The sequence below is a fragment of the Peromyscus leucopus genome, chromosome 13 (assembly GCF_004664715.2).
Source record: "Peromyscus leucopus breed LL Stock chromosome 13, UCI_PerLeu_2.1, whole genome shotgun sequence".
Taxonomy (NCBI): domain Eukaryota; kingdom Metazoa; phylum Chordata; class Mammalia; order Rodentia; family Cricetidae; genus Peromyscus; species Peromyscus leucopus.
The window spans coordinates 61170672-61196882 of record NC_051074.1 but is presented as its reverse complement, the minus strand read 5'-3'; positions in this window follow the sequence as shown (position 1 = coordinate 61196882).

The window sequence follows — 26211 nt, the reverse complement described above, 5'->3', positions numbered from 1 at the left end:
CTCTCTCTCTCTCTTTATTTCTCTATATATCATATAAATCTTGTATGTGAGTAAGTGTGTGTGTGTGTGTGTGTGTGTGTGTGTGTGTGTGTCTGTGTGTGTGTGTGTGTCTGTGTGTTTGAATTTACTGGAATGACTTACAGGCTGCAGTCCTCCATTGGCTACCTGTGAATGGAAAGTCCAAGAATCAAGTAGTTGCCTAGTCAGTCCCAAGTGGCGAGGTGTCTCCTCTGGTCTTCCATATATTCAGGAATCCTGAAGGAATGAATGTGCTAGCAAGGCGAGGGCAAGTAGGCAAAGGACTAACACACCCTTCCTTCTTCCATTGTCCCATTGTAGACTTCCAACAGAAGGTATGGCCCAGAGGTAAAGGTGTGTCATCCTGCCTCAAGATCCAGATCATAAGTGTGCCCTCCCTTTCTGGTGTGTAGTTCATTCCAGACGCAGGAGCTAGGTTGACAACCAAGAAGAGCCAGAGCAGCTTCTATTTTTTTTTTTTTTTTTTTTTTTTTGGTTTTTTTCGAGACAGGGTTTCTCTGTGTAGCTTTGCGCCTTTCCTGGAGCTCACTTGGTAGTCCAGGCTGGCCTCGAACTCACAGAGATCCGCCTGTCTCTGCCTCCTGAGTGCTGGGATTAAAGGCGTGTGCCACCACCGCCCAGCTAGAGCAGCTTCTTAAAGCCTCCATTTTGCTACTTCTTTCTCTGTTGAAGAGTTTTTTGGCAAAACTAATGAAACATGGTAAATTGATTTCACTCACTCTGTGTGTGTGTGTGTGTGTGTGTGTGTGTGTGTGTGTGTGTGTGTGTGTGTCATTCCAGGTAACCTAGATTTTAATGTCTATAATAAAAAGTTGGACTTAATGACAGAGAAAAAAGGATTCTTTGAGAACTACACTGGAGTAGTATGAAGAACAGAGCATGAAATATTTTAATTTGCACAGGTGACAGAGCAGGCCCCTGTTCTTGTTTTTATGTTAGGGTGAAAACTATGATTTTTTTTGCATTTCACAATGCATATATTGCAAATATTATTAATAATTGTATAAAGTGTACTGGACTTGAGAACTGTTTCTAAAAATAAATATACTTCATAACCTATTGTATGAATATTTTATTCATCATTTACTAGTCACTTCTCTAGAGTAGCTCTTTGGAAGAATATGCAGAAAAAGAAGTAATCTGAGTGACAGTGAGGAGAGCCTCCCAGGAAGATGTTCAAGTGGCCATCTTCATGGCTATAATGTACAGTCAATCATACACTTCCTCCCCTGGATCTTAGGCTTCAGTCCAAGTAATGTGTGCAGGCTCTAGCTTATACATTTTGTTAAGTGCCTCTAAATTTCCTCCAAATGGAGCTTTATTCTAGGCCTGAAATGTGCCTCTGATTCTCACCATGCATTGTCATACTACCAATACACAGCTGATGAACTTGGATAGGTTACTTAAATTCTATGTGAATCAGTTTTATGTTTTGCTGCGTATTGGTAGTATGGAGGCTGATGGTGACAATTGATAGTTCCAGAAAAGGGAACAAGAAGAGGGACAAGGATGCCATGGCATGGAGAATGTATAAGAAATGGAGCCTGCAAGGGATATGGAAAAGCACAAGGGGGCCAAGAATAAACTTTGAAAATTATACCGTTGAGCCCTGGTCCAGTGGTATAGCTATCAGCGGTGTGATCACAGTGATTTTGTCAGGATTGTACTTTGACCACAGGGTGTATGAAAGGAGTAGTTTTATATGGCTGTGATCCAGAGTCCAGAGGATAAAATCTGCTTCAGACATAGTGAACTAGGCTGCATTAAAAAACGATCAACCTAATTTAAAAACTACAGCTGTTAGTATGATTCACTAAATAAAAATTCATGTGATTATAAAATACCCACAACATGCAGGTAAAGGCATCTCATAGTTCATAGAAAAAAATTATAAAGTTTCTGGGAGTGTACCTAACACTATCTATCAACCTTAAAGTGTTTAAAATTGGTCACAGGGATTTTCTTTGTCTAGGTGATCTAGCAGTTAGAGCAGAATGTAGGCTATTAGCAACACAGTTTTATCATCTAAATATACTTAGGCACAGAAATGTCTTAGAATGTTGACATATTAACCATTCATCATGTATCAAGCAAAACATAAAAAGTAAGGTTGCAATGAACTCATATATTGTGATGGTTATCTATTAACTTGGTGGAATTTACAATCACCATGGAACCAACTCTCTGGAAATGTCTGGGAGAGAGTTTCTAGATTGAGGTATCTGATATGAAGATCCACCCTAAACCTGGATGGTAGCATTTCCTTGGTTAGGTTTTTTTTTTTTCTTTTTAATGGTTTTATTTTTTAACTTTATAATTTAATTTAATTTTACATATCAGTCATGGATTTCCCTGTCCTCTCTCCTCCCGCCTCCCCTGCCCTCCCCCCCAGCTCACCCCCCCCATTCTCATCTCCTTCTGGGCAAGGACTCCCCTGGAGATTCAGCTCAGCCTGGTAGATTCAGTCCAGGCTAGTCCAGTCCCCTCCTCCCTTCAACCAGGCTGAGCCAAGTGTCCCTGCATAGGCCCCAGGTTCCAAACAGCCAGCTCATGCACTAAGGACAGGTCCCGGTCCCACTGCTCATCCAGTGACTAATGGAAGCTGATGCAGAGATCCACAGCCAGGCCCCAAGTGGTTAGGTTTCTTAACTGAATGAAAAAGACGAAGGATGTTGAGCAGAAATCATCTCTTTCTTCTCCCATTGCAGACACAGTGTCACCAGCATCTGAAGCCACGGCTGTGATTTTTCACACACTCTTGTGGACAAGGCTTTTAAGCTGTGAGTTGAAACAAACCCTTAATTCAGAAGTTTTTTTTATTTTTTTTTTTCAAATTGAATTGTCATTGTAGCCAGAAAAGGAACAAATAGAGCTTTATATCCACTTACTACATTATCTCCTCATAATTGGGCTCTGGCATCGTCCTTGATGAAAGTACAAACAGATTTTTAACCACATCTGAACCACTGTGTATCAGAGGAAGAGTCTATTTATACAAAAGCATCAATGAGGCAAAGTCAATTTCCCCAAGAATAAAATCAAGGCTCTGTGACTTTTAAAATGAGAGAAACTTTATATAAATTTACACAGATGAAAATACATAATTTATATGCTTATTTTAATCTATCTATCATCTATCTATCTATCTATCATCTATCTATCTATCTATCTATCTATCTATCTATCTATCTATCTATCATCTATCTATCTATATTCTTCAGCATTTGGGTGGAACATCCCATAGATAATTGCTATGTCCATTTGATTCTGAGGCCTCTGTGTTTTTGTTCAGATGACTTAAAGTGGGGGTATTGAAATCACCTACTATATTGGATTTACATTCATCAAAGGCTTTATTTCCATTAGTATGGCTTTTACTTCAGTTGGCTGCGTCAGAGTTTGGCACATGTATACTTAGTCTTGTGATATATTCCTTATCAACTGATTTCTTGATTAGAATGAAATACTTTTCACTGTCTCTTCTGATTAGTTTTAGTTTGAAGTGTGTTGGATTAGGAACTAGAGTAGCAATGCCTGTTTGTTTCTGGAATCCATCTGCTTGGAATACTCTTTTCTATCCTTTCCTTTGAAGGCGGTGCCTGTCTTTAAAGTGGAGTTTCTTGTAGACAACAGATAGAAGGATTTTGTTTCTAATCTGTTCAGCTAGCTTCTGCTATTTGATTAAACAGTTGAAGCCATTAACATTTAGAGTTATTACTACAATGTGCATGTAAACTGAAGTCACTTTGATGTTGCTTGCTTATTTGTGTCCATTTTTTTGTAGCATTGTAGTTTCACGTGTTTTCTTCCTCAGTCCTCTTGGCTATTCTTGTTCTTCATGTTCAAACTGTTGCCTCCAGTATTCTGTTGTCACTTTTTGTTGTTGTTTTACTTTAATTTTAGATTTTATTTATTTATTATTTAAATAGTTTTTGGATTATGGAAAGCTTTTCTTTCTCCTTCAACTATAGCAGCTTGTATTACTGGTTACAGTCGTCTCCGTTGTCCTTTATGGTCATTTAAGATTAGAAACGCCTTGCCAGAGTTTCCACTGAGAAATCAACTGTTACTCTGATGGGTTTTCCTTTATACGTGATTGGTATTTTTTTTTTTTCTTGCAGCTTTCAATGTATTTAGTATTTTGACTATGATATGCATGAGGTTGTTGTTTGTTTGTTTTTGTTTCAGTTTTTTGAGTTTTTTTTTTTTTTGGTTTTATATTGTTGGGGGACTGTGATCTTCTTGTATCTATATGGGTGTGCTTTCCTTAGTTTGGGAAAGTTTTTCTCTATGATCCTGTTAAAGATTTGGTCTATGTACTTCATCTGGGATTCTTCTTCTTCTTTGATTGTAATTAAAAATGGGTGTTCTGTTGGTGTTCTACATTCTTGTATGTTCTTTTCCTGTGTTTTTTAGAATTGGCACTTTCTATGCTTATTTTATCTGGAACCTCCATTTTATCTTCAAGTCCTATATTCTATCTTCTGCTTGATTCATTCTACCAGTAAGGAGTCCCTGAGCTTTTGAAACTGGATATTGATTTTTTTCAATTGTATGTTCATTTCAACTTCTATTCTCCTCAACATTTTTATATTTTTATAACTATAAACCACATTTTCCCTTCTTTGAGTAACCAGTAATTGTTATAAGATATTAGTTATTAAGATTTTTTTCCTGTTTAAATATTTAGATTTCTTCTTGTTGGGTGATGCACATATCTGTATTTTCATAAATGTTTTAAGCTCTTTATTCATAAGTAACTAATTTGAAAGTAATTTGATAAATGAAGGGATTGGTTTTGATCTTTTTTTAGACAAGAGCAGTCATTAGTCTGGAGTTAATTTGTCCCACTAATTATACAGTACTCTTTGAGTAATTTTCCAGTGACATTAATTATGAGATATTTCATTATGGTTGGAACAAAACCTATGGATGACCTTATCTCTGGAGATGTTTCCCACTGTACTTTAGCATAGTTTATATGCTCACAGGGCTATGCTTTGTTTCTGTGTGGGCTTGAGAAGGACCCCAAAGATCACCAAGGGAATCATTCTCTCTGAACTCTATCTGTCATGGCCACCACAACTCTCAGCTGCCCATATTAACTTAGGAACTCAGCTGGATTTTGGGAATTCTTTCAAGACTTTAAACTGATTATTACAAGGATAATTCTCCTTCCCTTCAATGTTATTATTCTTTAAGTCTAATATCACATATCTAAAAATGTTCACACATATTATTAGTTTTATCTGGAAAAGTAAATTCATTATATTGTTTTAGCTAGAGAAATAATTACAATAGTTGGTGTTTTTTTCATAGTTTTTCTGGTTTTACTCATCAAAAAAGTAAGTATTTTGACATTTGTGAATTTGGAATATTTGATAGATAAAGACTTTAATATGATTTTTAATTATTTTTGTCTTTAATCCTTTAATTTTGGAAACTTGTGAATATATCATAAGCCATTTTCATTATACTGTCTTTACATATTGGTTAATTTTATTTCATGTTTAACTGTTACTTATAATTTTATATTTTTTAGATAATTTGATATAACATTGACCACAATTTAATGGTGAAATAATGATGAATGTATGTATGTGAGTATGAAAGTTGTAGAAGTAATATGGCATTTAAATGCTATGATAAAATTTTTTAAAATCTGTATATTTGCTGTATAGCTGTATATCACATAAAGTGTTTTTTTTAATTGGGGTTAACTAAATTTTTCACACATTAATATCTATCCTTTCAGATCTTATCAGGTATTTTCATAAGGGCTTAAAGAGTATAAATTTATGGCATACAATTTTATTTTCTAATATTAATTAGTTTTTACTACAAATGGTAATTATTTTGATGTTACATACCTCAAAATTAAATGGAAAATATTTCTAAGACTATCTTTTGTGCTAAATGGGAAAGTATAAAGTCTATGTTACAAGTTAATTGTTAGAACAGTCCATGTATCTGGTGCTATTATTTATTGATGTTATGCACATACACACAGAACACATGTGTGTGCTACCTCACTTGATTATTACAGTGTATAAAACAGTGTGGATTAGTGTTTTCCTTTTTCAGAAACGTGCATTCAGCCTGGGTCCATGGTTCAACTGCCACTGCATCATCTAGATGCATCAGTGATGTATCAGACCTCTGATTTTCATTTTGTATGTTTAGGACATCTAGTTAAAGGGTGTAGAAATATCTAAAGTTCCTTAGTCAAAATGTAATTTTAGTGCGCATTTGATGATAAAATACTGTGAACTGACTTTCTCACTATGAAACTCAGTTCTGATTTTATAAGTAGAGCTGAGGAAGGGCAGATCTCTTGACGCTGAACTTTGGATAAGGCAAACTGGAGAAAGGCCAGCAAGATACCTCTCTCAATAGCATTTCTCCTCATTTAACAAGAAGCCTTCAGTTCTTTCCAGTTCCTTCTGGGTGAGAGAGTTGCACTTTTTTTAATGTGCTGAGTATATTCTTTATGTAATAGTTCTCAGCTCTTTCATGAATGTGGTAAACAAGACGTGAAAACGGTGGTGAACAACTTTATTAGATTATAATAGCACCTGGATGAGAAGCTAAACTATGATAAGTCATTTTGAAATCTACACAAAACGAAATCCCCCCTGCTCAGTCTACTGTGGACAGTGTATGTCTTAGATTGTGAATTCTGGGTTGTGTTTAATAAAGGTCTGAATTCTCATTGCCCTTAGCACCTTCAGTAGGAAAACATAGTTGACTTTTACTACTGTTTTTTTCTAAAAGGAACAGTTTCCTGGGAAGAAAAGAATCGCTGTGTGAATCGGAACATCTATCATCATTTAAAGAGAATTCCAGAAATGACAGTTATCTTATTTAGATAAGGTGACACATTACAGCTTCCCTTCCTCTCCCCTTTTCTTATACAGTGAGATCTGTACAGAGACAAAATTACTCTATCAGATCAAGTAAGTATCAAAGTCAAACCTCATCTTACAAGTTTTACATTTTGTATCTCCTTGAATTCATCTCTCAGCTATATGGAGGACATTTCAAGTGGATTTCTGGTTTTTCTTGGTTACATTGAGTGATAATGCTGACTGAAATTATTTTTTGGAGAAAGGTTATTGTCAGGACTTGTAGTGCCTTGAAAATGCAGTTATAGGCTGTTAAGAATTGGATTTGAGTCGAATGAAATAGCTCAGAATGTCAGTGTTCACTATTTAAACTACATTTTAAGTCTTTCTGGAGTTCTAATTCACAATGAATCTCATATACAGCATGGGGACCCCCAATCCTGCTTTTAATTCCCTCTACTGGGCCTGAGTTTGTAAGAGAACCCTCACCTTCAATTAATGAAATGGGAACTTAGTGATCCTTTCTCTCCTTAGTCTCCATTTAATTCTTCAAGTAGACGTGAACACAGGAATTGAGAGTCATTCTTAGTCAAATAACCGTTCAACTATCTTCAGTTAAAATGAAAAGAAAGGCGGTGCTGTGAAAATTACAGAAGGAACAACCACATAAATATACCTAACAAATTACTTTTCTTCATCTTGAAAACAACACTGCAAAAAATAAATGAAGCAGAAAACCGTCTGTTTTAGTTTGACTTCTGTTGATGTGATAAAACAGTGTAGAGGAACAGGTTTGTTGTTGTGGCTTACATATCCCATGGTCACTGGAGCAGAGACCATGAAGGACCCTGCTAATTGACTTGCTCTCCATGGCTTGCTCTGCTTGCTTTCTTATACAACGCAGGACAATCTGCTCAGGAGTGGCACCACCCACCCTGAGCAAGGCTCTCTTACATCAACCACATATTAAGAAAATATTTCCACACTTGCCTACAGGCTAGTCTGAAGGAGGCAATTTCTCAACTGAGATTCTCTCTGTCAAGATGTGTCTGCGTGTGTGCCCTGTTGACAGAACCCACCAGACCATCTTTCCATCTTGATTCAGTGATTGCTATGTACTCTGTAACAATTTGACAAGGCAACACTCTGATTCCTAGAGGAAAGTGTCATTGGACCATCTTTTCATTATATAAACTCATCTAAGGACTTCTGTTGGGAAGCTATTGCTGAATTTAATTTAAATATGTGTAGGCATTACACAGAGCACACTATTGAAAGAAGAAGTATCACTTTTATACAATACTTAGTATAAGTTATTTTATTGCCATTAATAATAAATAATATTTATAGATATAGGGAAATAAAGCAAGGATGAAAACAATCATCTGTCACTAATTTCCAGATTTAAACTCTAACAATCTACTTCAAACATCTTCCCTAGTCAGTCATTAATTTTTTTTGTTATAATAGCTGAAGACTTATTTCTTTGATCTGAAAGTCCAAGCAATTAATAACGCTAAATGAAGGCTTTGAACAGTTTTTAACTAAAATCTTCCTGTGAGGTCTGCACTTCATGGGGAAGAAGATGCTTTTCCAGATAGAGAAAACTTGAATTATGGCATTGAGTTAACGCGTTTCCGGTTTTCTGGATTGATTAATTTTTCAAGTTTGGAAGCAGAAGTGCCATGCAGCACAGGTTATGTACTTCCTTTCTTTGCTAATGTTCACGCCACTTCACCTGTGATATTGATTAGGATTAGTCTCGTTTATTTTTTTTTCATTGAAATAATCTCAGTTTTACTGCTGTTTATGAAGTTCATTCTTGGTTAATTCACTTTCTAGCTGAGTGATAGTTCTTATTAAAACATTAGGTCTATTTTATGAGATCTTTGCTTTTACCACCATTATTTCTTCTTTATAGTGTTTAATAATTCTTGCTAAGTTCTATAAATGAAAGAAATCACAATCATCTCACTTTATTTATGAGATACATTATTTTTATGATGGAATTTTGTCTTTCCACATTATAAGTGTTTAATCCTGCCGGAATTCATGGTTATGTTACAGCGCTATTGATTTTAAGCATATTCAGATTGCCTTGTTTAGACATACCCTTTCTTTCTCATATTCTATATGGATCACTTGATTTATTATCACTACATGCTAAATCACTCTTGATCTTGAAATCCAACATAAAAATAGACATTATATCCACATTTCTTTAATATGAATTATGTACTTCTGAGCCTGGAAGGTGGAAGATGATGTGAGTGTGGGAAGAGACAAATTTAATAACAATGACATGAAATAGTGGTCGGTTTTTACTCTTTTGGGGACCCACTATCCAGCTCCCAAATAAATCACACATGGATGCTTATTCTTAATAAGCTTATTCTTTATACGTGCCTGGCCTTATCATAGCTTGTTTCTTGCCAGCTTTTCTTAAATTATCCCATCTATTCTTGGTCTCAAGGCTATTATCTTTCTCTAGTCATGTTATTTCCACTGTTTTCTGTGTCTGGCTGTGTGGCTGGGTGGTTGGCCCCTAGCATCCTCCTCTCCTTGTGCTCTTGCTCCTTCTTCTTCCCTCCCAGCTTTCTCCTTCTATTTATTCTCCCTGCCTGCCAACCCTGTCTATCCCTTCTCCTGCCTCACTATTGGCTGTTTAGCTCTTTATTAGACCATCAGGTGTTTTAGGCAGGCACAGTAACATAGTTTCACAGAGTTAAACAAATGCAACGTAAACAAATGCAACACATCTTTGCATCATTAAAATAAATGTTCCACAGCATAAAGAAATGTAACACATCTTAAAATAATATTATACAAGGTGTTACATAAATTCAGGAAGATACTTCTTTCTGATATGTCCAATATTCTGTACCTGGCTTCAGAATGCTCAGTTTGTATGTATAACCCATGCCTAAAAGAGATATCCATTGATTTTAAACCAAATTTTTGCAATGTACAGGCATAATCTATTCATTATTTTCCTACTAGGATGAATGTACATTATTGTCAGTTTCCTTCTTTGAAGAAGTTTCTGTCCAATGGCAATATGTAGGCATATTAGAGATGAAGTAAAAGAATAATAAATAAATATAAATCATACTATCATAGTTTAGGTGATGTAAGAAATACTAAATCCCTAGATTTTCTTCCAGACACTTCATTTTCTTGTGAATCTGACACATATTTTGCAATGGTAGGATGGAAAATGCCTTTCATAGGCTCGCGTGTCTGTTAGGAGGAGTTTCAGAAACTTTAATCTCTAACGAACAGATGTGTGTCCCTGGAGATAGATCTTGAAGGAACCTGATTTTTGTTCTACCTCAACCTTTCTTCAACCCCGCTGAAGTGTGAAAAGCCTCCATCACATCTCTCCTGCCATCATGACTGAGACTGTGAGCCTAGATGACATTTTCCTCAAAATGCTTTAGTTACAGCAATGAGAAAGTCACCAATCCGCATTATCACAACTGATTACTTTCTATGCACTGAGCATTGTTTCTAGAAATCTTCCACTGTGAGAACTAAGCAGTATGGTACTTCTTTGGGGATTTTTAGTTTATTGACAGGTGCATATTAAACAGCTAGTCACAGAAGTGGTGACTTAAAAATTAATGCAAATGTCAAAAGGGGGCCATGCAAGTATGCCATGTGTATGTATGAATAAATGTTTGAAAGGGAATCAGTTGGAATGATTCTGTAGGAGTTAGAAGGTAGTGAATTTACTTCACCTGAGATTCATCATACCCTAGTTAGGAAATAAAGTGCAGTAAGGTTTTGGCATGTTATTTGTCTCTTTTCTTCTAATTCTGAGAGTCAAACACTTGGTTTTATATATGCCAGACGAAATGTTTACATATGCCAGACGAAATTAGGCTCTTTGCCTAACACAAACATTTTTCTAATGTGAAATGATATGATTATATGGCTATTCAATATTTAGCCATCATATAGATATGATGCTAAGAATTTCTAAAATTTAACTTTCCAACAAGATCATAAAATTGTTTGTTATATTTTAATTTGATATAAAAATAAGTTACTTATAAAACATAATCATCATTAAGACAAGATCAAAGCTTTTAGCAGAATTCTAAAGATGCTCATGAGTTAATAATAGTGATGCTATTCACCTTTCAAAAAATAAGAGTAGTCTGAAGATGGGAATGAGTTAAAGCTTTGTGAATCTGAAAGGAATGTTTCAGCAAAAAGACTTTATGCTACATGTCCAATCTTACATTTAGACATTTTCTTCAGTATCAGTTCAACTGATGCTTGCATCACATGCAAATGTAATCACTTACAAATGTATATTTGGATATATATATGAGAGCAGTATCACAGAAAATCTGAACTGGAGGTCTTCAGAGACTCTTCCTGTATACTGCCTACCCCCTTAACATGCCCAGTCTCCCACACTACTTTAAAGGAACATGAAACATTTTTTAATAATGGTTCATCATGCATTGACACACACTGTTCAAAGGTTATATTTAATTTTACTTTTATAAATTTTATAGATTTGGACAAATTTATCATATTTAATGACGTTATGATAATACATGCTACTTTATTTGCCTAAACATAAATTGCTTACCTATGCCTTCCTCTTTCATATTATATTCAACCACTGATATTTTCCCTTTTATACTTTTGTTCAGAATCTAATACAGTTGAAAACTTTTAATATAAATAATTTTAAGATTGATTTATTTCACATAATTTTGTGAATCTATATTTTCTTTCTATCTTTTAGAATTTGGTATCTCCTTTCTTTTTTAGCTGAAGAATATTTCATTGATTGGATGTGTCACAGTTACTTATCTTCTGAAGAAAATCTTGGTTGCTTTCACTTTTGGATCATTTAAAAATAATATCCTGGTGTAAGATTTTGTATGCATATATACATATACATATATACATACACACACACACATATATATTCAACGTATGTATTTTAAGTGTTCTGTTCCTTTGGGTTAATATGAAGAAGCATATTTACTTATCAAGTCTATGACTAATTGTATAAGAAAAAACTGTCTAATGTGGCTATATTATCTTTCTTATGCTTAATAAATGTTTAGAGAAAAGGTTTTGGGAAAATCAGTTGTCAATAAAAAGAGTAGACATCAAATGAAAAAATTAAAAACAAAAATGAATTAAGAAAAGCATCAACATAAATATAACCCTTTGAATCTGATTAGTGAGGGAGCTGGAGGGATGAAATGGCTCAGCAGTCAATTCTATAAAATAAGAATATTTTATGTGAAAAAATGATTAGAGAGGGAAAGATTAGAGGAGGAGAGACAGCTAGAGAAAGAGGGACATGGGAGAGACAGAGCTAGGCTACTGTCTACTAGAAGGACTCATATAAATCACAGCCTTCAGAAGGAGATCAAGATCACTGTGATGTATCTCAAGAGCTGTGATCAGAATTTTGCATTAATAATTCCATTTTGTATGCATTCTTTCTCTCTTACTTGCTAACTCTACTGAAGTAAGTTTCAATCACGTGATTTATCGAGTCGAGGCAACGATACAGAGTGGACGTAAGCATTACCTCCAGGCAAAGGATAGTAAGGAACAGAGACCTTCAGTTCAAATGCTTGAGGAATTGAATAACACAGCAAATTCAGTGAACATGGAAGTAAATCTTTCCCAGTGAGTTTGGAAGTTACTGAGCACAGGCTGAGACTTACTGAGAGTTCTTTATGAGACTCTTCTAAAATGAATCCAGACAACTTATCCTAAAAAAATGAAATGATACACATTATTGTTTTAGATTGCCTTATTAGTTCTGAGTGATTCATTATTCCGGAACAAAAACAGAAAAAGGGGGTTATGTCAAAATAAAAAAAATCCCAATACAACAAAGGAAATACCAACATCGTGAAAAGAAAAACTATATAATTGGGTAAAATGTTTATAAACTATTTTTTTCTGAAAGAGATCATTATCTGGTATACACAAAGCCTGAAAAAAACCACCTCACTAGTAAAAAATTTTAGACTTACTTAGAAAAAATACTTCAATGATGTTTTTCAAAAGTATATGAAAGTGAGTAAGAGGTATGTGGGAATCATCAACCTGACTAATCTACAAGGAATTGACTCAAAATTACATTGTGATATTGGGTCACTCCAGTAAAAGCTCTATAATAACTGAAAAGGACAGGAGTTGTTGATGGGGTAGATGTGAGGGGAGTTCTTTCATGTTTTTGTTGAGAACATAAATTATTGCTGTTGTTTCAGAACACAATATGGAAGTTCCTCAAAACTTGGAAGGAAAATGGTCACATGATGCAGCAACTCCATGCATATGTATCCAATGGAAATGAAATCAGCATGAAGAGACATCTGCTTTCTCACTTGTAGGAAATTAAAACAGCTTCAACTAATAATGAATAAAGGAACTGTGGCACATATGCACGGTGGATTTGTATTTGGATCTAAAGTCACAAGCTTAAAAAAAGGTGAAGATGAAGGAATAAAGATACAGACGTTTCCAAGTTAGCATCATAGAGACTGCAACCACAGGAGGCTGGGATCATAAAAAGGAAGCAAGACTGTCGAGAGATGGATTATAGGGTACCAACGTATACTTAGTTATGAGTACTGTGTCCTAATGTGTTGTTGCATGTGAGGATGGTGTAGATAACATATGATCCATTTCAGAAAGTTAGAAGAAAGATTCTGGATGTTTTCATGGTAAAGTAATGACATTAGATCAGTGCTCAAAATGGTTAAACAGTGTATACTGTGTTGAAGCATCAGTAGAATAACACATGTATGTACAATTATTTGCTGTCATCAGTTAAATATACTGAAATTTTAAATGGTAAAAATAACAAATAAAAGTAAGTCATTTGTTTGTAAAAGTTTCCTTTTAAAGTCAACAGCTAACCATATTTTTTAACTATAAAAAGAAATCTTCAAATCACAAATTTCCCTAGGATATGGTTTTCTTTAGGATGATTTCTAGCAATGAAATATCTCAATACATATTCCTCTTGCTAGTGCTAAGCCTGATCTTCCTCCATTTTCAGAAGGACAGGTGGAGGCTGCATCCCTTCTTCTGATTCTGGGTCTTTTGTCAGCATTTCACCCAAAGCAATGCAGAGGAAATGTGATCCAACGTCCTTTGAAGCCAAGGGGAAATGCCACGTAGCTTCCACTAGATTCACTGTGCCATTCCTACCTGGAGGAGCCACCAATGTTGTAAGAATTCTGTTAGTCATGAGATCACCATATTGGGTGACCATCTGAGGAGAGTTTGTTTCAACTCATGCTATCGCAGTTGTATTGTATGCACTCTGTTATCCTCTATAAACTATTCAATGCACTCAATAATCACTTCATTAGGAAAAGAAAAAAGTGAAAGAAAAATTCGTTAAAATAGTTAGACATGTTCTATTTCAAAAAGTGAGAGAGTTGGCTTTTGTAAAACATGCTCAAATATCATACTTAATACACTATTAGACTGCGTGGATCAAAGCAACATTTTAGTTAGTAACACATGCCTTTAGAGATATTTCATCTTGTGACAAATCTCTTTATTCTTATGACAATTCTCACTTTATATTTCTCATACACATTTTTCACAATGAATTACAATTTCACTACATTATAATTTTGCAGTTTACTGTCTTTTTAACATTTTCAGATGCATCCCACTCTAAACTGCAAAAGATCCCCATTTACTGTTCCAAGTTGATGTTTATTTACTATGCACAACCATAAATTTTATTTGAAAATAAAATGAAAGGAGGAGGTGGATGAAAAGGTACACAAGAAAAAAAAATTCACTTAATAAAATTTATATATCCTCAAATGAGGGAGGCAGATCAGTGTTTAAAATCACTTTGCTTTTACAGAGGACCTGGGTTCACTTTCCCCATAACTATGTGGATGCAATTCTCTTTAACCTCAGTTGCAGGTATTCCGATCCTCTACTGGCCTCTGAAAGCGTAGCACACCGGTGAGGCATATGCATGTGTGCATATATGCAGGCAGAAATGCATACACATTAAAAATAATAAAAAAGCTGTATACCTTTATTAATGTCGTTGTTCCCCAAATACATGTAATCACCAAAAGAAATCTCATAATTGATACTTGATGTTTATTCATTTTATACATCTAAGTTACACTTCAACAAAAGACTATAAACTAGAGAAAACTATAATTTTGAATACAAGTGAAAATATACTCTTACGTTTATCATTTTTCTCTATTTATTTCCTTCTGAAGTTTGTTGTGTATTGCTTATGTTCTCAAATATGCAAGAGAAACTTTGAAATGGAGGATTATAAAGTTTAAAAATAGATTATCAACAAGTGTCTGAAAGGATTAGAGAAAGGAATAGACTAAAGATTTCCCCAATGTACTCCCAATTCATAGACTGAACAATAGGAGAAATCAGTGGCCATTATTTGGAACTAAAGAGTCAAAGAGGAAGAGAAATTGAAGGAACCAGGAAAGCTTCAGGTAAAATAGAGGAGATAAAATAGGGATTATCCCCAGTGGCTTAAAATGCCCCCAAAGGCACTCACCATTCACAATCTTAAAGCATGTGATCAAGTGAATCAATACACCTTCTCCTTTGATCCTTCATATAGGTGTCCCACTGACCACAACCTACTAGGAAATTAAGGGTATAGTGATCTGTACTCCTAAGAAATGCCAGATAATTCTATCCAGAGGTGGAGTCTATTCCTATTACAACAGTATTTCGCTTGTTGAATGGTCATTAAGAAAAAACCTTGCACTTCTATTTGCTTTTTGTTCACCACTCTAGAGGTGGTGGGACCTGAGATAATGGAGCCCATAAACAAGGCAGACTAAAGGCTCATGCAATGTCCTACTTTATTTACAGCATCAGGCAATTTATACGCTGGGAGTTAAGAAGAGTCACGTGAATAAGGCATACAATCACAAGGACAAATAGCATGTGGCAGACAAAGCCACACATGGAAAAACATGTTTTCTTTGTTTCTTCATAGATGTGTACAAAAAATCGGAATAGTCAGTTGTAATGAATGTTCTGAAATAAACTCACTTGTATCTACTACACCTAGAAGGAGCACAAAAACATAATTCAAGAACAATTCTGTGTTTTAAGGTAACCGAGGTCACTGGATCCTTGTCTTGTGTTTTTGGATTTTTCTCACAAGCAATCAGAATTCTCACAGGACTGCACTCTTGGACTGTATTCTGATACTTCAGACAGTTATCATTTCTCTTCTCTAGAGATAAATTTCTTTCCTATGAGCTCCAATAATGACATATGACAATATAATTTTAAGACTAATAATTAAACACAAAAGCTGAAAGAATTGAATATTATATTTTAATTAATATTTTTATAGCTAATGTGAATTTTAAGCTAAAAATTATAGAGTTGTACTGTAGGCAAAAAGAACTGTACCTATGGTGTTATAATGTTCTATATTATTTTTTTGCATTCTATCCCATCAAAGTCCATTTCATTCAGGAATAGTGTACCATATCTCATATTTCATTTCCTTAAATAGATGAATATGAAGGAATAAAATCTTTAAATATTGATATGCTTCACTGGTAAAATTTTTGGCTATTTGGGAACAAATATTAATTTGTTTTTCTTTATATGTGTAAATTAAGAAGCCATACATATAGAAGAATTATATATTGTAAAATTTACCCATTTTTTTTTTGTTTCACTGTTCATGTACTTACAATTTACTTTATTAATGTACTTTTCCAACATATACAAACATAATCTGTGTACAGGAAAGTGGTTGGATAAATTTATAATGTAGATTATGAGACTTTATTAGAACTCCCCACAATATTAAAAAGTGATAGATTCTTAGCTGACACAGTCATAGAAATCAGTTTCTCAGCAATAGCATCTATCTTAATCGATTGCTTTGTCAACCAATACAACAGTGGACTACCACATCCATAGTGGTTGAGCCAAATTAGAAATAAGAATGAATCAATTATTGCTACTTTCAGCATATCAAATAAATCCTATCCATTATGAATGTAATTTTTTCATTATTAAACAAAGAAATCATGGAAGGATGTTTGAAGAGCAATGAACAGCAATGAATCAGAAGATTTTCAATTTTTTTTTTTGCTAAGAATTATGAATTGAAGATTTTGACTAAGTCATCTCCAATCTGTTTTACAATGTTTATGACTTAGTTACCTGGGTATAATTAAAATTAAATTAAGGAATCCAAGATGAACAAAGCTAACTCGCACACCCTACATTTCAGGGATGTTTCACTGACCTTCTATGGTTCTGTTTGGGAAACCAGCCTAATGTAACCCTGTATTTTGCTCTACCATCTAAATTTACCTAATCACCTTGTAAACACATTTTTTTTTTTTTTTACAAAAATTACTGACAATTTATAAAATAAATTTTCTTTTCTTGTTTGTTTGTTTCGAGACAGGGTTTCTCTGTGTAGCTTTGCGCCTTTCCTGGAACTCACTTGGTAGCCCAGGCTGGCCTCGAACTCACAGAGATCCGCCTGGCTCTGCCTCCCGAGTGCTGGGATTAAAGGCGTGCGCCACCACTGCCCAGCGTTTCTTTTCACTCTTTCTTAGCTTCTAAAGCATTCAGTTTTATTACCACCGCCCGGCCTATAAATTTTCTATGTGACTTAAATGTTTTTGTAAATTATTTAGTATTCTTGAATGTATTCTATCACATTTTCTGAAAATTTTAAACACTGAAACATTTATAATAATCACTTTCTTGAAATACAGGACATTTCCAAGGAATATCCCACAAAGACAGAAATACTATTTACACAAAAAGAGTAGTCAGATAGCAAAGACAACATCACTGGTTAAGTGCGGCAGAAAATTTCACCCCCGTGTCAAGATTTGGTGGATAGCTTTTCAGAATTTCATGAAACCACAAAAATAAATTATCCTACCACTAAAACATCATGGGTGAAACCTAAATTACTAGTTGTGGAAACTTAAATTTTTTCATACTGAATGATACAAACTACATATAATTCTGAAAAAGAAGATAACCATAAAAAAATTTAAGAAAATCTAAGTGATATCCAGGAGTATGAGTAGGGTGTTTGCAAAATGGAGCTCATATATTTAGAAGAGTGTAACTATTCTGAATGATGTTGCAATATTAGATAATGCCAGTGAAAATTTGTGAGAACTTTAAACATATACAAGATAAATACATAGCATAATGCAAATTATGTGTTAATATTTCAGTAAATAGTAATGCATCTATGTTGTGTCAGCCGCCATAATCAATATGTCATACTAATACAAGATGTTCATGACGGGGAAGCTTGGGAGGGCACACTGGAGCATGTGGACTGCATGAGCTTTCTCATAACTTTCTGCTAATATTTAATGTAGATAAATTTCTCAACAGTCCTACTAAAATAAGAAACACAGGGATGGAAGTCATAGATTTCAGAGCAATAGCCTCCAGCTAACCTTAGCTCACCACATTGCTGTAGCTTCCCAAGAGGGCCTCTTCCTGTCTAACCTGTGCCTTTATTGCCTTCCTATTCTGCCTTCTCATTAGCTCTAAGCCCAACCACATCATTTCCTCATCACTGCCTATCTATACAGACATCCAGGTCTCTATGGTGGGTACTGGGATTAAAGGCACGTGTCACCAGGCTTGGCTATGTCCTTGAACACACAGAGATTCTGCCTGCCATGTGATTGGATTAAGGGCATGTGCTACCACTGCCTGACTTCTGTTTATGGCTGTCTATGACCTCTGATCTCCAGGCAAACTTTATTTATTAACATACAAATAAAAATCACATTTCAGCACAAATAAAATATCACCACAATTTCTAAACACAAGACTTGCAAAAATAGAAAATATATTAAACTAGTCATGATTGCACAGCTTCCCATTGGGAATCTGAGCCTACTTTTGATGCCCTTCAATACATGTCTCAGTTTGTCATTATTCTAATTTGGATACCTGTTAAGGAAGAACACATTCAACTACTCATTCTTGCTCCAGGTAGAGTACATTTCTTCAGGGTAGTGTGAGTACTATTCCAACTTTCTAATTGCTGCTTGCTGGAGGAACCTCCACAATTGGAGTCAGAGTCACCCACTTGTCAGAAACTCCCATGTGATCACTTACTTTTAATAATAAGAGAAATTAGCCACTGGAGTGGTCCAACTGATATGCCAAACCTTACCTAGTGAAAGTGATGGTGACACACTACTGCATTTGAAATACTTTACATTTGGAAGGAAGGCTTATTCAAGGGAAACACATTCCCAAAGATCAAGCTTGGGAAATTATGAAGGAAGAAAACCTCACTGTTGATCTGTGAGAGTTGATGACCCCATGCAGTTGCCTTGTGATTAGTTTCTCTATAATTAGCTTATTTGTAAATCTGTAGAAATATAGACTAGAGTATGTTTCATGTCTTGAGAGGAAATTGCACAAAATATATTCAGATCGCTTATGAATAGTCCTCTTTCTCTGTTGTATTATTGTCTTAACCCTGTCTTCCTAACCCAGAAATTTGATATGTCTGCCAATCTACTATAGTGTTAAATGCCAAAGGTTGTGATAATTCTCTCAGCATTTGTCCTACTGACTGTTACTCATCACTCAAATGTAAAAGAATTTCTAAACAGTCTTATAAAATAAGAAACACAGAGCCAAATACAGGGGTGCAAGTCATAGAGATCCGAGCAATAGCCGCCAACTCACCTTAGCTTACCACGTAGCCATAGCTTCCCAAGAGAGCCTCTTCCTGTCTAACCTGTGCCTTTATTGCCTTCCTGTTCTGCTTTCTCATTGGTTTTTAACCCAGCCACCTCACATCCTCATCACTGCCTGTCTATACAGACATCCATGTCTCAATGGTTGGTACTGGGATTAAAGGCATGTGTCACTACACTTGGCTATGTCCTTGAACACACAGAGACTCTGCCTGCCATGTGATTGGATTAAGGGCATGTGCTACCACTACCTGACTTCTGTTTATGGCTGTCTATGACCTCTGATATTCAGGCAAACTTTATTCATTAACATACAAATAAAATCACATTTCAGCACAAATAAAGTGTTATCACACTCAAACTCTCCTGCTGCAAAGTTTCAAAATACCAACAAAAAAAATGAAGCTATGGTTCGTTCAGCCTCACATTGTAATTTTTTCTTCTTTCACAGGTGAAACAATAGCTATTTTAAAATGTCCAATTCTTATTCTGAGTATGTTATGCTATATGGTTCAGAATTTGGAGACAGTATATAATTAGTCAAGTTCTTGCTGTTATTTGTGTCATATTGTATCACATATCTGGATGGACTCAGGGGGTTCATGTGTCAGGAAGGAAGATGTGAAGACAGCGGTATGCATTGCAGCCATGATTCCTGCAAAGGGCTCTGAATAAGTGTGTGGTGAAGAGGAGGTACCTGTCTTCTGGTCATCTCAGATAGCATGTGATGCTGCCAGCATCTTGTTGTTGTCCCTGTAAGACCTGTGTCATACTTCAAGAGTTTACTATTACCAGGTGATAAATCTGTGATAGTTAAAATTTCAAAAATGTGGTCATTTTTACAGAAAGAGCAGAAAGTTTATAGTCTCACCAAAGAGTGTCTGTTTACTCCTTGGTTTTCTGACTCTTACTTCTTTCTTCTGTCACAAATAATTCATCCCTCATCCCTTGATCTCTGGAATTATTTTTCTTATTTTATTTAGCTTTGAAATATATGCAATGACCAATATTTCATGAAGTGACCCCATAGATAGCAAGTTGGATCCAGGAACTCTAAGAGCCAGGAAGCTCAGTGATCGGCATGACCAGACATTAGTACTAAAATTGTACTAATTAGTACTTCCCAGAAAATTGGCATATCACTCTGAAACTTTGTAAAAACAAATATTTCCCTAACCCAACTGAAAAGTCACCACAGCAAAATACAGTTATACAGGGCTGAAGACAGGACTGAGAAAGCCACAAAACACAAGAATTATGTAAAGAAGTGTATATGGTTCAGGACCTTAAAGACTGGTAACATCATTTAACTCAACAATAATGTAAATAATGGACCAGAACATCTTCATGTTCAGTTTTTTATTTATGCACAATGTGTGTACAGTTTTTTTTTAAATTTGTTATTCTATTCTGTTTTTAGTTATATAATACTGCTAAATTATAAACCTGTGAGAAAAAAGTAATCTAAAACACTAAGTGATTGCTACATTATATTTTGAAAATAATGTAATTAAATGGTAATATGCCATGTGTATGAAAAAGAACAACTTTATCCCTAAGTGTACAAAAATCTAACTAGAAAATTAGCCATCAATGTTTGATATATACTATAGTGGTGATATTGAAAAAAAATGCCATATAGTCCTGTCAAACTTGATAACAGAAAATTGAGTATGATTGAGAATAGTGTGTTTGTTGGTAGCCATGGGGTGAAGATGGCTGTGTTCAAAGTTAAATGCAAAAAGTGACAGAAGGTACGAGATGAACAAATTAGGATCTGAATCACACTATATTTGTAAAGTGCTGAAACATGCCAGGAATTTCAAAAGTAAGTATCCAGTAGTCATGGAAATTTTAAAAATATTATTCCCCTCTTACAGTCATATTCGCCACATTTGTTTTCCATTGTTTGAGTCACACTCAAGAATATCTCTAAAATGTTTTTCTCAACTGAGAAAAACATATTCAGTTTTTTTTTAATCCGGCAAGAACATGTAAGTATTTTACATATCTAGAAACAAACACAAGAAATAATGTTCATTATTCTACTAGCAATGTTCAACTAAAAACAGAGAGATGAAAGAAGGCTATATTCTAGCTACTGATAGAAGGCACTGTCAAGCATTATTTTTCTACCACACTCCACATGAAAATTAACCCATAACACATATGTTATGTGTCTGTATATCTACACAAGGTATAAAACAGTATGTCCTATTTATATTGTATTTATATAAAATCATATGTTAACATGATTGAACTTCCAAATCCTAAATTCTTTCACAGCATACATTCTTTACACTGTAATTGTTTCATAATTTTTGACACGACCCACTGCATATCTTTATCAGTGAATTCTGCCACCCAAAGTACATTATTTATACAATTGGGAAATTTCTTCCTGAACCTGCTCATTTTGTTCTAAGAGACGTTCACTATTGATACAGTTAACACCAGCTGTCATTCACATGGACAGTCTTCCTGCTAACATCAGTGTTATCAGTTTTAGAAAAATTATAGATATTTCCCCCCTCACCCCCGACAAGATTATGGGTAAAGCTACTTTACTTCTAATTCTACCTGAACAGGTGGTAAAAACCTCAAGTGTCATTGTATTAGCATTGAGGTTCAGTTTAGAAACAAGAATTGCTTTATATGAGCTGCTGTTGCTTGGCAACATCTGGAGAAAGCTGCTGGAGGTAGTGAAAACACTGCATTCAGCATTGTCTGGTAAAAACCCTTTATTTTCTATAGTTTTTTATCAGCTTGCAATACACTTGGCCTTTATGATATAATTTGAAAATCTGGGAACTAAGATTTTGATTATTAGATTACAACAAGGTTTGTTTTTACATAATGAGCCACAAGGAGAACGTGCTTCTCAGTTTTATTCAGATAATTTTACTATGTTAAAATAATATAAGACTTGATCTCACAAATCAAATTCTATGGAAATGTCATTTGTCCCAATATTTGGAAAATTTAATAGCCATAATCAAGTTTGTGTGCCATTACAACAGAAAATAAAATGATACTGGAAGTATCTTTTCAACAACAATTAAATCATTAGAAATGGAAGGCCATAAGGGAACTTGAAAGCTGAATTAGCTCATTTTTTTTTGATCCAGTAGGACACAAACGCTGTCTTCAGATGATCTTTGTGCTCTGACCATTATAAAACAATACATGATCATGTGTACACATTTCTTTAGTAGAGTCCCACAATGTGGTTTGGACTGGTTTCTCAACTCCTGGTGTTAAGTGATAATCCTGTCCCAGCTTTTCCAGTGTTCAGATTACAGTTATAAGCCGTTTTACCCATCTATACAGACCCAGTTGTGAACCATGGAAATCATTAATAAAATCTTGTAAAAGCTTTTGTAGAAGTAAAATTTGATCTTGTATACTCATTGATGTTAAATACATGACATTTTGTATTTGCCTTGGAATCCCAGAAAAGGCTTCACAGAAAAGAGGACATTTGAAATACTGTGTGACAATGAATATTTACAATCTTATTTCTTCTTCTCGCTCTTACCAGACTACATCACTAGCCTTCGTTGAGATCAAGTGTAACCATGTGACTAGTAGTTTAAAACACAGCAGAGCAGGTCTTTTTATATAACTCCAGGGATGGCCCATAAAGCCCTTTCTTCTTCACTAACTAACACTGAAAAATAATGGAATTCACAAACTGTAGAGATGGAGTCACGTGATGGAGAAAGCATAGCAGAGTTATACTCTAGACAGAAACATTTTATTTACCATATCTGGTATACATCTTTATTTTTAAAATATATTTTTAATAAAAATATAATTATATCATTTCCTTCTTCCCTTTCCTTCCTTTAAATCTTCACACCACTCCTCATATATATCTATATGTACATACATCATGTGAACCACATATATATAAATACAACCTGCCAAGACCATTTTTGTTATACACACACACACACACACACACACACACACACACACATACACACACACATTCACACACACACACATACACACACACATACACATACACACACACATATAGTTTTAGGGATGAACTTTTTTTATTTTTTCTTGGAAAACCCATTAGGGTTCTCATCCCTTGGCAAATTCTCCTTCTCTTGGCAGTCAATACTTGTCCTTAGCTCTTTTTCTGAGGATCGACTTCCCGGAGATTTGCCCTGTCCACATTAGCATCTCTGTTGATATTATCATTGTTCATTTTGTTTGTGCAGCTGTTCTAGGAGACACAGAATTACGGCAGACTTTCTGGTCCTCCTGTCCTTATAATCTTTTCAGTCCCCATTCTGCAATGTTCCCTGAGACTTAGGCTCAGGCATTGTCTTTTGGATTTATCTGTTTGAGGCTGAACAGTCTCTATTCCTGTGATCTTTGCATTATGTCTGGTTGTAGTTTCCTATGATGGTCTTCATTTGTTGTAAAAAGAAGCTTCTTTGAGGAAGAGTAAGAGCCAATGTAGCTAGTAATTATACTGGTCTAGCAAAATACAAGTCAGGATCTTTTCTGAAATCTATGACCTTTCTGTACCTGAGTGGTTGGCTAGAATTCTGATACCAGGAACAGTTCCCCTCTTAAGTCATTTAATGCTTAGTACCAACATCAAAGTGTCACTATTGTACCTTAAGGTACAATCATTGTTACAGTTCATAGGTGTCACTGCTGGATAACACTATTGACTATTTTTTTCCTTTGGCAGCCTGCACGGGCTTTTTCATACTATAGAAGCTAGACTGGAGGAAGAGGATTTTGGGGTTAGGTCCAGCTAGACTAGTCAGAGGACTGTGTTCTACGTGTGCAGTGTCTTCAGCAATGTTGGGAACTTAACATCAACCTCTGTGAGGCAACTAAGGACAAGAACAAGAGCCTGTATAGTTTAGTGAGTCACTTGGACAAACCCGACTAACATCTGGAATGGGGGATGCTCATGCTTGGTGCTGGGGTACTTATTAGATAGTCTAAAGCTCTTGTGTGGAGCATTGTCAGCCCAACTGCCATAAATTCATCAGAGAGAGAGAGAGAGAGAGAGAGAGAGAGAGAGAGAGAGAGAGAGAGAGAGAGAGAACCATGTGCACATATGTATTCCATATAATTTTAGATAAACATAATATTATTCATTGAGGAATATTATTTCCTCCTTCCACTTCCACACTGACCTTCTTCCTACTTCTGAACTAGAGCCAACTCTCCACTTTCTCCCATCATTTCACCGATGTCGTGGCATTTTCCTCTCCAGCCACTCCACTCCACCACTGTCCTAATTTACATTTTTTATTTCTTCAACTGCTCCAGGTTATGTACTTACACCTGAAGACATGGAGCTAGGAACTCTGGATTAGACAGGAGCATTTGTTTCAGATTTCTCATAAGTAATAAATAAAATGCTGTGCTCCACCAGTGACATTTCAAGTGATCGTTGTATAGAAAGTTGCCTTAAATTGGCTTCATTTAATACCCATGGGAATGAGGTTAAAGAGGGGAAATTGTCGAAAGGGATGCTACTATAATAGAGTTAAGTGACAGAACAGGAGGAGGGTACATGCAAGGCCACAGAAACACAAGACCCACGTATAGAGGGCTAGAGAGTATTAGAAGGTGATGTTTGTTTACTAAGTTTCTATTTGGGAAAACTTCAGCTGTCTGTAACAGCTCTCGATATAATTTGAGAGGTACTAAGAAAACAATTAATCCCAGCAATAAAAATAAACATAAAGTTTGAGTTGCAATATAAGCCCATTGATTAAATAAATGCAGATGATTTGATCTGGAGTCAAGGGGGTTCTATTTGGGAATAATATATAATAAAACAATATAATGTAAATATATCAAAGAAAACACTTGTATTGCAGATGTATTCATAAACATGGCAACTGATTAGATGTAGTAATACATAGAAAAATAATACCTATTTATTATTATAAACTAGTCCCTATGCACCCATTGTATCTTTGCTCTAACTCTGTAAAATAAATGCTACCATTGGCCCTATTTTACAAAAGAATACAACTCAAAGAGATTTAGTACAAGGCAAACATTACTTTATTGATAATTAAAACAGTAAGGATTGAAACAAAAAAATCTAATGCTATTCTAGTGATTGATAATGAATATACTTTCAGACTGTATTTGTGAGATGTTTGTACACTGCAAAATGAGAGAAAGGAGAGCAATTTCCCTTGATGCGTTTGTTATGGAAAATTTTTATAAGGACAACTTCAAACTCACAGAAGTATTGCAAGAATAGTATAAAGAACTTCTAGATGCCTTTCACTCAAACACTTTGTTCTCCCATAGCCAAAAGCACATGGTGGCGTTTACTCTTTTCTTTTGTTAAAAGGGAAATGACCCTTCTCTGTTTACATATTGACACTAGAAGGCAATTAGAATTTGCAAATTTTATCTGACGTTTCAGAAGGAGTTGAATGCTAGATATAATTGAAAAGAATGAATCGGTATAGATAGAGATCACTAAAAAAAAATAATCAATGAAATGTTTCAGATTTCAAGATGGAGAGGACTGAGAAGAAACTATAATTCAGCACAAGCAAGAGAGACCCTGTGCAATT